At 34.4% G+C, this 11,315-nt stretch overlaps 1 pseudogene; it reads right to left on the reverse strand.

Moving 5' to 3' along the window:
• Positions 1-424: 424 nt before the first annotated feature.
• On the reverse strand, positions 425-815 carry LOC119259615 (40S ribosomal protein S15a-like; annotated as a pseudogene).
• Positions 816-11,315: the final 10,500 nt, after the last annotated feature.

The raw sequence follows: 11,315 nt of genomic DNA on the forward strand, positions 1-11,315 counted from the left end.
AATGCTTGCTATTATCTTTTTTGTTTTGTTTTTCACTTTTGCCACTGAAGTGACTATATAGTAGACACATTTTACTTGTGAATTACATGTTAAGGTACACTTTTTTTTTTTTTTTTTTACAAGTACTGCTTTAGTTATGGCTCACAAATTTTGACACATGATTCCTTAAGAATCATGAAATGTATATTTTGCAAATTTCTTTATTTTTTCTTTATTCCATCATTTCCTGTTTACTTTGTTAGAGATATAAGATTTTTTCATGAACTCATTGCTCTTGACTTTAATTAATGTAGCCCCTCAAATAAATATACATTAATATTAAACCAGTAAAATGTATTCCTCTAAGCCACAATCCCCTGCTGATATACTAAATTTATTTATTTATGCCATTGAGGCATTTTATTTGAATATATATATTACATCCCTAGAAAAATAATCCCAACATTTTCCCTCCTGTGTGTTTTTGCCTTGTTTCTTCATGGTACTAACAGCCACTGAAGTTGTTAGTACAATGAAACCAAACTAACAGAACAAGAGCAGTTTATTTTGCTATTTTTCTAGAACTTTGAGTTGCACAGCAAATCTGGGACTGATCACTCCACACTTGTTTAACCTGCCAGTGATATTCACAGCAATTTCCCCAGCTCTGTGATCATCAGTGATTTCAAAATCACCAATATAACCATGCTTGATGATCATAGTTAGAAACCAATGACTTCAGAGAAAAGCCTAATAAGAACCCGGTATTGGCTTGTCTTTTCGACATTGTTGTTGCTTGGGAGAGCATCAGCCAGCAGTGTCAGCTGCACCATTATGGCAGCACAGAAAGATGGCAGAAAAAGGTTGGAAAGTCAGGCACACACAGAGTTACAGGCAAAATTTATTTTATGTTGATTATGCTTATGAAGCATTATTAATTGCAGTACATATTTATAGTTGGGACTTTTTCATACATTTTACCTTCCCTTTGCTACAGATGTACCTTCATCTCTGGGTAAGACCGCCACACTCATCTTGCTTTCCTTATCTGCTTCTTTTGTTTTATTTTAGCCATTAAGATGTAATACTTATGTAAAATTCATGCAAAGTACCAGAAATGTGAGACTCTCCCCACTTTTCGATGAATCATCTTCTGAGATTATGTTCTTGTGCTGATTTTAAGTTAAGGATGCTTTTCTCTGCTATGCCTTGCAAGGGCAAGACACAAATGCTCTCAAACAGTAGCAAACACACATGTACACAAAAATATGTGAAGAATGAGAATGTAGCACTAGGGAAGCCAGCATCTGTGGTAAAATGTTTGTTACACTGGACATGTGATTAACACATCACATACCTGAACTAGGTCATTTTTCAATGAGTTGTGATTCACAAAATATGAAATATATCAGACTTTATATATCATCACATTCTCACAAAGTAGAAACAAGTCAGATAAAAATACAGTAACAAACACATACAAATTCTTCTATAGCTTATAATTTGGATGATGTTTGTGTAGTTACTACAAAATTTTATAGCTTTATATCTTAGTTCCTGCAGAATAAGCATGAATTTGAAACTCATGGTGAACTGATAAAATATTGGAAAACTATGACCATGGTGTTATGCACATGATTTAGAACTAAATATTTAAGACCTTGTAGAATTTTCATGATAATAAAAACAGGTATTTGCTTCTCTTTATAAGAATTAATTTGTGAAAAATGAAAATTATATGTGGTTGTGGTTGTTTGTTAATTTCTTTTTTTGAATTTTAAAACATGTTCTCTAATAAACATTTTTATAAGTTTGTATGAAAAGTAAAAGAAATTCTAGATATAGCTAAGTGGCACATGAGTAGAATAGTAAACAATGCAAACAAGGCTAGAATTATAGAAAATCTCATTTGTTATATTATATTATTAAAATTATGCCTCAAAATATTTATATATGCATATACACCCCTTATTAAAACTTTTTTTTTTAAAAAGCCCTATCAATATTACTGAATGCATGGTCTTAGATCGTTTTTTCTCCCTGGCATCATTCAGATATTTAATTTGCCTTATTTATGTTGTCAAAGTGAATGAATTTAAAAATCACTTTGCCATCAGAGTCTTAATGATAGAATTTTTTCCTTTATGTACAACTGAAAATTCAAATAGTAAGAATTATAGGATGGCACATTCTGTCATGCTTTTGTCTAATTTCTTTCTTTATTAGTTTGTTTTTCGATTTACCCAAGGCTTCCAGTTGCTTTAGCCTCTGGGAAATATCCTCGTATTATATAACCCATATACAATTTAGAATGATTGACAGGTTCCAATGATGAGGGATCAAAACTGGACCAGTGGGGGGTGCATATATGTCAACAATGATCACAAATGTATCACAAATATTCATAGAATTTTTTTATATATGTCTTACTAGACATATATTGCATTAATGCCTAATTTGCTTCAATCTGAGAAAATAGTTCAAGCACTGAGAAGAGTAAATAATGAAATAAAACTGAAAGCAACTAAATGCATTGACTGAAAAGTCACAGTTGATGACATGATGTGTTGCACTGAAAGTGAATAAAGCAAAAGAGGATTCTTTCAATATTTCTTGAAAGATAGCATGATTGATAATGGAAGATTTTGGATCACTAAAGGAAAGTGGAGGGAATTAAATAATAGTGGAATAGATTCTGCATAGAAATAATACAATTTTTTTTGAGGTTATCATGAAGGAAGCTGAAGATAAGATGTCAGAATTAAAACAAGGCATTTAAAAACTACATGAACATTTTCTTTAAAATAAACACAGGTTTTCTTTAAAAAAACACACAGTTCCTTAATTGTGCATATTTACAAAACTATTTCATATCATCTCTGAGTGATTACATGGTGGAGCTGGATAGAGGAAATTCAGTATAATGAAGACTTCTAAGTCATATTTTTCCTCATTCACAGCTCACCTCTCTTTTTCATTTCCTTAACATTTCTTTTTGACTACTTTCCTATTTTTAACACAACCTACGTTTCTTTAATATGAACCGCAGATACTTTATAACTCCAACCCAACTACAGCTTACAGGGGCTACAACTAGGGGTACCTTCAGGATGTGTGGGCCCAGGTTTGAACTTGGAAGGGTCCCATGTTTAGAACACTCTGCTGTTGATCTAAAATTCTTACTAATTTTTGAATAAGAAACCTTTGTTTTCCCTTTACACTGGACATTGCAAAATATGTAGCTAGTCGTGTGTGCCTCCCTTTAAAGCTGAAAATATATTTTGCTGTTTTTTTCCTACTTCTCCACAGAGTCACATCTCAGGGAAATTCCACTGCCAGTATAACTATCTTTAGAATGGATTGCTATCCCTCGCTCTCATTTCCTCTGTGTGGAAAATTTCTGAGGGATATTCTAAATTGTCTAGAGATGTGACATCATATGATTATTATTGTTGCCTAGGGATTCCTCCTTATTGTTTTTCTCAAGTTTTTATTGCCATAGATTAAGTTAGGGAACTCAGGGCAACATAGATTTCTGGGGAAATGATGGACATAATGCTTTTAGAATTATTATTGGGCATTCATTGGGAGACATCTAGGAGACATTTGGTAAAATGGTCTGGAGTTTAAGAAGCCAATCTGGAATGGGAGTCATCAGCCTTTATGTTTTTCTTAAAGTCATTGTGAATGTCAGCAGTAAGGATGAGTGTGCATGGTGAGAAAGTCAAAGCCAGACACCTGGGAAATGCTGACTTACAGTCATGGTGAGAAACCCATATTAGGCAAACATAACAGTATTAGAAAGACAGAAAAAAACTTCAGAGAAAAAACAGCTACAACATATAAATTTTAACTCCTATTTATGCATTTTAGAATTTTTAATTGGACAGTTTTCCACATTTTAAGACTCTAACCTTATCTATTTTCCACAAATACCCCACTTTTCTTGTCAAAATCTTTTCCACTTTAAAGATCATGGTCAAATATTCTTTGTATGTTCTATTCTCTGATTTACAGACAGGTTTGTTACTCTATTAATATCAGTAGAAATTTCTTTCTACCTTTCTCTATTACTTAGTCTTGTTATAGGAATTTTCTGTGCCTTTCTCATTTTTTCTAATGCATTATAGATGGTATTTGTGAATAGCCCTTGCTTAAATATCCCTGTATCTCCATCAGAAAATGATATACTCCATGTGCATGTGAGTATGTCCATGAATATATATTGAACAAAAAACAGTTATTAAAGTCAAGCTGAAACTAATAAGCCATACAGAACAGCTGGCAACTCTCAGAGCCTGTGAAAGCCTCCAGGCACTAGGGGCTGAGGCCGGTAGAAGTCAGTCCCAGGCAGGCATGGCAAACTGGACCAGGTGCCCTGAGGGTCTTGCACTTGCATGTGACCAGCACCAGGTGGAGCTGCATGTCCTTCTCCTTCACGTTAGGTCTAGGTTTTCAGGTCTAAAACCTGGAGTTGTCCCACCTGCCACAAATCCTCCCTACATTCTGGAGAGTGCTTCATAGTCTTCTAGGATGTTCTAAGTGAAACTCTCTGAAGATAGGATTTTAACTTGGATGGATGATGGAGGAGAATGTATCAAATTGCAAATATTTGACAGATTAGCTTGTTGGACAGATTCAATAGCGGGTTTAAGGATGTCTATTAATGGTAAAAAGTCAGTGTTAATCACTGACCCATTAATTATATCTACTGGCCACCTTATCATTCCCCAAAATGGATAATGTCAGATCATCATGTAAATATCTTTGTCTGGGATGTAGAATTTTTTTAGCCCCTATAATTGGTTCCATGAAAACAGAACCAGATCTTTGGGGGAGGAGGCAAAGGGAGGACAAGCATTATAGTTGCAGGCCTAGCAGGAACAGATCAGCACACGTTATGCAGCAACCATAGACTGTTGTCACCGCCAGCCAGATGCAAATACAGAAGTGTAAATCTGTCCACTGGCAACAAATAGCAGAGGCTATGAAGGACAGACCATCTTCTCTAGTTAATACAGAAGGCATCATTTGCCAGCAAGGCATGACCACCACTGAAGTAGCCAGTTTGGCAAAAGCACAGACTCTTCAGACAGGAGCCAACACCAACACAGAGAGTGGGCAAGGGATTGTCACTGTAACTCCATAGTGCAGGTCATGTGCTGAATTCAGGAAGGATGGTCATGTAGTTCCTGCGGCTGGTGCTGTGCCTGCTATCTAAGGGATCCCTCTATCTGTGACAGATGCCTGAAGAAGAGTTTCTTTATGTGATTGTAAAACAGTACATTGTCCTTAAGAGGAAGAAAACCTAGGCTATACTCAAGGCAGAATTTATGTATTTTAAAAACCAACGCTTTGTTATTGTGTGATGTATAAATATTTCCCCCCAGGATGTAGGTTGTCTTTTTGTTTTTGTGCTATTTTCTCTAGAGGCATAAAAACATTTCAGTTTGATATAGTTCCATTTGTTTATTTTTGCTTTTGTTTCCCTTGCCGTTGGAGCTGTACCCCTAAATACATCTTTGTGATTGATGTCCAGGAGTGTTGTATCTCCTATGTTTTCTTTTATGTGGTTTATGCAGATGCTCCAGTATTCTTAAGCTTTGTGACTATCTAAAAATGAGCTAGAATGTGCAGCAAATAGATGGGCCATAAACTCAGATTTTGTATTTGAAGCATCTCAGGGAGTTAACATTTCTGTCAAATGTACTTTGGGGAATATCAAGTTAAGATTTAATTTCTTTCTTATAGAGTATAAAACATAAGAAGCTAACTTGATCATACAGACACAAAGCAAAATACATTTTTATTAATAGTGAGATGTTTGGATAAAAATAAATAAGTGGTATTTTATCTCTAGATTACTGGTGTTTTAATATTATATTTATATCTAATTGATAAAAATAGTATCTAATTAAAAACTTTCAGTAGTTCTTAATTGTTAATAGTATAAAAACCTAAACATGATCTTCCCTAGACTATATGGAAGTCATATGATTAGCCCCTACACTCCAAGTTAATTACAACACCTTATGAAAGATCCTAAGAGCTCTACGAAAATAAAAATGCTTTCAAAATTTTAAAAAGTGATTAAAAATTAATAAGTGAAATGGAGTCTTCAGTGGTGTTGAATGTTTTTGAGAGATCATGAAAAACGAGTGTGAAAAATATACATTTTACAGAACTGAGATTAGCAGAGAGTAAGGATGGAGTAGGGAGCAAATTGGTAAGGGGAGCTATGGTGGAGGTTATTGGAGGGATGTAGTGATGACAACCTGTAGTAACATACATCTGAGCAGGTATAAACTTCAACTCTTAAACCATATACAGTATTGTAAACTAAGGTTGCCATGATTAAAAAAAAATATGAATTTTAAAAATATGCAATTTCAATGATGAGATGAGAGTAGAAGTGAGATTTAATTGAGGGACAGAAGTTGAGGAATGAACAGATTGTAAAGCAGCATGAAGAGAAAATTCTTACAAGTTTAGTTTCAAGAGAGAAAAAAATAGTCCATATAGTATAGTACAGATTGTAGAGTAATCGATAGTGGTATTTTGAAGTTTATTTTAAGATTAAAATATTTGAATAAGTTTTGGGTCAAGTGCAAGAAGAAGAAAGGTCAAATTGGACAGGTATTTATCCCATTTATTGAAATAAAATAGCACTGGATTATGCATTTATTCCATTTTGGTAATGTTTGCTTGAAACACCTGGGATACATATGTTGGAAATACCAAGAAAGAATCTGATGGAATGTATGAATATTCAACTCAGAAGAGAACTTTGGAATCCTTTAGCATAAAAAATAGATTTTAAAGCTACCTGTAGCCCTCATTTTCTGTGGTAGAGGTATTTTCCTTCCAATCAATGAATAATTTCTCCAACTAGGATTTGAATCTCAATTCAATTCCTCATGCTGTAACAAGACTCTTGCTTGAATAGTGTCCATAACATATTACTTCTATGTGTTTTGTTTGAAGTTTTTTTCTAGTCTGGATGTTAGAAGAAAATGCATTGTGGAATAAATAATATTATAGAGTTATTATTTGCCAACTTTTATCTTTTTCCTGACTATTCACACAGCCAGAATATATTTTGATGAATATTTTAATTAAAAGTTTTGGAAACAGAGCTTAGAAAGAGTCAAATGAGGACCAAATAGATATGTTGAACCCACAGCAAAAAAAAAAAAAAACCTGATTTAAAAATATATATATGACAGTAGAAATGCTGTGAGGTCCAACATTGGCTTTGAATATCAAGAACACATGGTCCCGGGGATTCAGAGCATGATTTTATCATGTGAGAGAATTTATGGAGACAGTCACACAGCAAGTGCAAGAATGAAACAGAGTCATATTAAAAAAATTCATCACAGTGATGGAAAGTGTAAATAGATGTAATCAAAACCTTAAGATAAATTCAAGTATTTAATAGAAGAAGAGACTTTTTCTTTCTTTCTATAATTCCTGAACAGTCAACTTCTCTAAATGTCTGTATCTTCAAGGTAAATATAAAAGCAGATGGAAGTTATTAAGGAATGGAGCAGTAGAAAAAGAAGTGAGATGTTTCCTTCATCTTAGTCTCCCTTAGAAGATAAAGGAGACTCAAATTTCTGAATGCCTAAAATTACTAAACTTATCACAAATGGACAAAGGTGTTAGCCAGAAATAATGGGGTTATCTTGAATTTTCAAAACTAAATATTTAATCACCAGAAATTTGTAAGTGTGAAAGAATAAACATTAAAATGTTCCAGACCTAGAATCATAAAGGCTCATACTGTCATTACATTTTAAAACATTTACATTAAATGCCTAATATCTTCCAGGCACTATACTAAACTTAGAATACAGAGGTAAGTAGACCTGTAGGTCATATCCTGTGCATATCACAGTGGATGAAGAAAGAATTGCATTGAATAAACCTTTATGCAGTTGATACTATGAAGAGAAAAATGAGGTTGCTCTAAAAATGTATAACAGAAAAGCTTAATAAGGATAAGTGAGTTAGGGCCTTGCTGGTGGCGCAAGGGGTTAAGAGACCACCTGTGAAGCTGTCCACAGCTGCTGCAGCATGAGTTCAATCCCCGGCCAGGGAGATACCCACATGGTGTAGCAGACCTCTCCTGTCTCACCCACTGTTCCCCTTAGCTGTGTATTTCAGTCAATTCTCCTGTTCTGTTCCCCCACTCTGTCACTGGTGAATCCTCTCACCACCACCCCCCCCACACACACACACCTCTGGCTTTATCCCAGCTCTTATATGCATAAATAAATAAATCTTAAAAAAAAAAAAAAGGATACGTGAGTTATAAACAACTTCTTGCCTAACAGTGACACTCTTAAATTAGAGCCAGCCATGAATAACAATTAGAGTTGCTAGGTAAAATGAGAAGGTAATTCCAAGAGAAGAAATTGAGAAAATCAGCAGCAATCCCACTGCCCACCCATGCCTATGCAGGTGCCTCTTTGCACCAACTCTCTCCCTCTGCAAAGCAGCAGCTCCCTGCCTGCCCGTGACCTGCACCCATGCTGGGGCTTTTCTTCACTGACCTCCCTCAGCAGGGCATCTCTTCTCAGCACACCTGTTGCTTCTGGGGCAGCTCTTCTTGCCCGCTTGTGTCTATGTAAGTGTCTTTTACTCTTCTGTCCCTTTCCCTAATAAACCTGCTCTTTAAATATAAAAAGAAAGAAAGAAATGGAGAGAATCATATATACACATCAAATAAATCAGGTTAAATTGGAACGTTGGGAGTGAGAATTAACATGTAACCACATGAGACCACTATTAGTATACTATTCTGTAGTGTCATTTTGCAAACATTTATTAAGTTCAGTTATGCATCAGGGTCTTTGTTCTTAGTAATAAGCAGGTTTCGTAGAGCTTCTCGCATGAAAACAAATAAATAAACCTTTACAAATAATGTTGCAAGAGCTGTGGGTACTGTGTATATAGAGGTCTGAATAGTACTCTAGCCTTTGAATTTGGAAAATCTTCCTAAGTGAGAAAGCACTTAAATAGTTGTGGTTATTAGGGGATAATTATAGTTCAGAGAAAGGTAAAATAATGATCGTGGACCTAACGAAGTCATGCGAGTACACTGAAGCTAGAAAGTGTTAACATATACGCAGTTGATAATTCTGGAATGTTATTTCTGATGTACAGAGTAAGGGAACAGAAGGCACATAAGTAAATCAAGAGAAATACGGAAAAATAACTTGAATGCCTATGCATAGAATTTATACTTTTTGATGAGGTTCTAGGGATTATGAAAATTCTTAAGTTAAATCAAATTTACAATAAAAAGAACATAGTAAGAATATGTTTTGAAGTTTGTGGACAAAGTAAATTAAAAAATAAGAACAATAAAGAATCATCACAGCATTTCAGGAGATAAATTATGCATACTTGAGATAAAGCAATGGTTTTCTACTTTGTGCAGGTGTAATTAGCGTAGTTGATCATCTCTCTAGAATCCATACCTCTTTTGCTTTATTTAACATTGTCCAGCTTTTTATTCAGCACTCCCTTTTCTTCTCTTATCTCATGAATTCTGGAGAAGGTTGACCACATTCCCATTTAGGAAGAGAGGGCAGCGTTGATTTAAGTGAATCAGCAATTTGTGTCCCTTTGGGCAAATATCAAGGATTGGACAGGCAGAAAATTATTTTATCATTCTTGCTGGAAATGCTCAAACTAAAAGACTCTCTCAGGGCATGCGTGAGAACCCAAACTTCTGAAACCACGAGCAGACAAAAAATGACCAGGCCCAACCAGAGAATCATAGACAAAGACAGCAAAGGCCATGATCAAACCATAACTTGGCATAACTCTGCCTAAATTTAAGCCACTGTGTTTTGGGTTTGGTTATTTTCAGCAGAAATCATCCTAAATGGTAAAACAAATATATTTGCTGTCATCTAGATGATTCATAATCACAGTTAGATGATTATTTATATCTTCTTTTAGGAAATCTTGTCTCTTTGCCCTCAGTGGGTTTTTAAAAATTATTATATTTTCTAAAATCTGTGAAATTGAATAAGGCAAATTTCAACATAAAGGGAAACATTAACTTTCAATGTCCGTGCTTTGGCTTATTTTATCAGACCCTTAAAGTTATTTTTATATTGTTTGGGTACTTAATTTTTTATAGCATGTGAAATGTTTTTGTCTGCCAGGGTCTGGAGAGAATTACAGAGAAGGCTGACAGATGATTCTGTCATCACTCTAAATGTCATTAGCCTGGCAGTTTTCTCCAGAGCAGATGTAAGTACATATATAAATGGAGAAAGATTGGATGGCAATATAAATATTTTCATAGAGATTTAATGATAACTTGTCATTTAACAAATACTGTTCTCTTCATGCTCTATCTTTAGTATATAAATTAAAATGAATGTTAAATGGTCATTTTTATTTTCCCTTTATTCCCTCATACATATATGAACAACAGATGATTTGTGTAGCCCACTAACATGAAATAGAATTTTTACTCAAAAACTCTAGATATAATTTTAATTAGAGATTCTTTAAGAAAAGAGGTGTAACTTCCTATTTAAGCATTTCAGTGCTTTAAAACATATAACAGCTATACTTAGTGTGGCAAACAAGAACAAAACCCTTCTCTAACTGAAAACAGTTTCATGCCCATTCTATACATTTTCCTTATTCTTTCATATCAACTTATGACACAAACAATCATAATTTATTTAAAAGATGATGCAGTCATCTCATTTTGCTTTTTGTTGGTGCATCTCCTTGTGTGTGAAAAACTTTCTTTCCCACCTTTTCTGACAGGTAAATTGCTTCTTGTTAGCCAAACCTAGCTCAAATTTTACATTAATAAACTCTCCATTAACATGCACAGCTGGCAGAAATAATATACCTCTTTCTCTGTATTAAATAGATGTTGATGGTACATGAACAAATAATCTGACTGACAGCATTCCCCTACCACTTTGTATATATCACCATTATCCTGCACAGAAACAGCAATGGATTCATCGTAACAAGAATAAAGTTTAAGACTCAGAAGTCCTGATTTGCATATGCCTTTTCATGAATTTTAAAATTTGTATGCTGTAAACTGTTTCTTGAAGAACACCTCCAAATTGTATAAGCTTTAATCTGGGATATGCACTTACTCCACACATGTTCTCAGTTACCCGCCAATGTAGTCTGAGAGATTTTGAAGGATGTTTGTTTTATGCATGTTCATTTCTTTAATGATCATCACCCTTTAATCAGTAATAAAGGTTTGTTGACTAAATCACATCATTGACTATATGATGGAGTTGGGCATAAAATTGGGGAAAAAAAGAGAGAGAGGA

Source organism: Talpa occidentalis, unplaced genomic scaffold, assembly GCF_014898055.3.
Source record: "Talpa occidentalis isolate TD23 unplaced genomic scaffold, MPIMG_talOcc4v2.1 talOcc4.5, whole genome shotgun sequence".
Lineage (NCBI taxonomy): Eukaryota > Metazoa > Chordata > Mammalia > Eulipotyphla > Talpidae > Talpa > Talpa occidentalis.